This window comes from Arachis hypogaea, chromosome 12, assembly GCF_003086295.3.
Source record: "Arachis hypogaea cultivar Tifrunner chromosome 12, arahy.Tifrunner.gnm2.J5K5, whole genome shotgun sequence".
Taxonomy (NCBI): Eukaryota; Viridiplantae; Streptophyta; class Magnoliopsida; order Fabales; family Fabaceae; genus Arachis; species Arachis hypogaea.
The window spans coordinates 34,036,811-34,039,891 of record NC_092047.1 but is presented as its reverse complement, the minus strand read 5'-3'; the positions used below and the strand labels follow the sequence as shown (position 1 = coordinate 34,039,891).

At 35.9% G+C, this 3,081-nt stretch overlaps 1 non-coding gene across 1 annotated transcript; it reads left to right on the top strand.

The window, feature by feature from the left end:
- Positions 1–1,646: 1,646 nt before the first annotated feature.
- Positions 1,647–1,754, top strand: LOC112731695 (small nucleolar RNA R71). The gene has a single exon (XR_003167462.1). It is a non-coding gene; the product is annotated as a small nucleolar RNA R71 (small nucleolar RNA).
- Positions 1,755–3,081: the final 1,327 nt, after the last annotated feature.

Here is a 3,081-nt window from a genome sequence, read left to right as displayed (position 1 = left end):
GAGCATTGTTGAGACTCCCCAACACCAAACTTAGAGTTTGGATATGGGAGTTCAACACCAAACTTAGAGTTTGACTGTGGGGGCTCTGGTTGACTCTGTTTTGAGAGAAGCTTACTGTGCCTCTTTTCCATGTTTACAGAAGAATATCCTTGAGTTGTAAACACAAGGGGGTCCTCATTCAATTGAAGGACTAATTCACCTCTATCAACATCAATCACAGCTCTTGCTGTGGCTACGAAGGGTCTTCCAAGAATGATGGATTCATCCTCATCCTTCCCAGTATCTAGGACTATGAAATTAGCAGGGATGTAAAGGCCTTCAACCTTTACTAACACGTCCTCTACTTGTCCATAAGCCTATTTTCTTGAATTGTCTGCCATCTCTAATGAGATTTTAGTAGCTTGCCCCCCAAAGATTTCCAGTTTCTCTATTACAGAGAGGGGCATGAGGTTTATCCCTGAACCAAGGTCACACAGAGCCTTTTCAAAGATCATAGTGCCTATGGTACAAGGTATTAAGAACTTTCCAGGATCCTGTTTCTTTTGAGGCAATGTCAGTTGATCTAGATCACTTAGTTCATTGGTGAACAAGGGAGGTTCATCCTCCCAAGTCTCAATACCAAATAATTTGGCATTCAGCTTCATGATTGCACCAAGGTACTTGGTAACTTGCTCCTTAGTAACATCCTCATTCTCTTCAGAAGAGGAATACTCATCAGAGCTCATGAATGGCATAAGGAGGTTTAATGGAATCTCTATGGTCTCTAGTTGAGTCTCAGATTCCTTTGGTTCCTCAGAGGGAAACTCCTTATTGATCACTGGACGTCCCAGGAGGTCTTCCTCCTTGGGATTCACGTCCTCCTCCTCTTTTGTGGATTCGGCCATGATGGTCATTTCAATGGCCTTGCACTCTCCTTTTGGATTTTCTTCTGTATTGCTTGGGAGAGTACTAGGAGGGATTTCAGTGACTCTTTTACTCAGCTGGCCCACTTGTGCTTCTAAATTTCTAATGGAGGACCTTGTTTCATTCATGAAACTTACAGTGGTCTTAGATAGATCAGAGACTAAGTTTGCTAAATTAGAGGTATTTTATTCAGAGTTCTCTGTCTGTTGCTGAGTGGATGATGGAAAAGGTTTACTATTGTTAAACCTATTTCTTCCACCATTATTAAAGCCTTGTTGAGGCTTTTGTTGATCCTTCCATGAGAGATTTGGATGATTTCTCCATGATGAGTTATAGGTGTTTCCATAAGGTTCACCTAAGTAATTTACCTCTGCTATTGCAGGGTTCTCAGGATCATAAGCTTCTTCTTCAGAAGATGCCTCTTGAGTACTGTTGGATGGAGCTTGCATTCCATTCAGACTCTGAGAAATCATATTGACTTGTTGAGTCAATATTTTGTTCTGAGCTAATATGGCATTCACAGTATCAATTTCAAGAACTCCCTTCTTCTGAGGCGTCCCATTACCCACAGGGTTCCTCTCAGAAGTGTACATGAACTGGTTATTAGCAACCATGTCAATGAGTTCTTGAGCTTCTGCAGGCATTTTCTTTAGGTGAATGGATCCACCTGCAGAAGTATCCAATGACATCTTAGCTAATTTAGACAAACCATCATAGAATATATCCAGGATGGTCCATTCTGAAAGCATGTCAGAAGGACACTTTTTGGTCAGTTGCTTGTATCTCTCCCAAGCTTTATAGAGGGATTCACCTTCTTTCTGTCTGAAGGTTTGAACATCCACTCTAAGCCTGCTCAGCTTTTGAGGATCCAACCACACTCTAGCTCTGTCTCTTACAGCAAAAGGGAAAAGCATGAGCCTGTAGACTTCAGGATCTACTCCATTAGTCTTAACAGTATCACAGATCTGCAAGAATTTAGTTAAGAACTGAAAAGGATCTTCAGATGGAAGTCCATGGAACTTGCAGTTCTGCTACATCAGAGAAACTAATTGAGGTTTCAGCTCAAAATTGTTTGCTCCAATGGTAGGGATGGAGATGCTTCTTCCATGTAAATTAGAATTAGGTGCAGTAAAGTCACCAAGCATTCTCCTTGTATTATTATTATTTTCGGCTGCCATCTCCTCTTCCTGTTCGAAAATTTCTGAAAGGTGCTTGCTGGCTTGTTGTAATTTAGCTTCTCTTAGTTTCCTCTTCAGAGTCCTTTCAGGTTCTGGATCTGCTTCAACAAGAATGTTCTTGTCCTTGCTCCTGCTCATATGAAAAAGAAGGGAACAGAAAAATAATAATAATAGGGATCCTTTTTACACAGGTATAGAGGTCCTTATGTGAGTAGAAGAAAAGAAGAAGAAAAGAATGTAATGTAAGGAAAGAAACACAAGGGTGAGGAGAGCAGAGATGTAAGATGAAGAGAAGTGTTAGTAGATGAATAAATAAATAGAAGGAGATGAGAGAGAAAGAGAATTTTCGAAAATTATTTTTGAAAAATGGTTAGTGATTTTCGAAAATTAAAAGAAGAAATAAATTAAAATTAAATTTTGAAATAATTAGTTAATTTTTGAAAAAGAGGGAGATATTTTCGAAAATTAGAGAGAGAGAGTTAGTTAAGTAGTTTTGAAAAAGATAATCAACAAACAAAAAGTTAGTTAGTTAGTTGAAACAAATTTGAAAATCAATTTTGAAAAGATAAGAAGATAAGAAGTTAGAAAAGATATTTTAAAATCAAATTTTTGAAAAAGATATGATTTTGAAAAAGATAAGATAAAAATATATTTTTGAAAAGATATGATTGAAATTAGTTTTGAAAAATATTTGAATTTTAAAATCACAATCGATGACTTGATTCACAAGAAATCACAAGATATGATTCTAGAACTTAAAGTTTGAATCTTTCTGAACAAGTAAGTAACAAACTTGAAATTTTTGAATCAAAACATTAATTGTTGATGATATTTTCGAAAATTATGAGGTAAAATTAAGAAAAAAATTTTTGAAAAATATTTTAAAAATTTTCGAAAATAAATAAAAAAATGAAAAAGATTTAATTTTTGAAAAAGATAAGATTTTTAAATTGAAATTTGATTTGACTCATAAGAAACAACTAAATATTTTTTTTAAAAA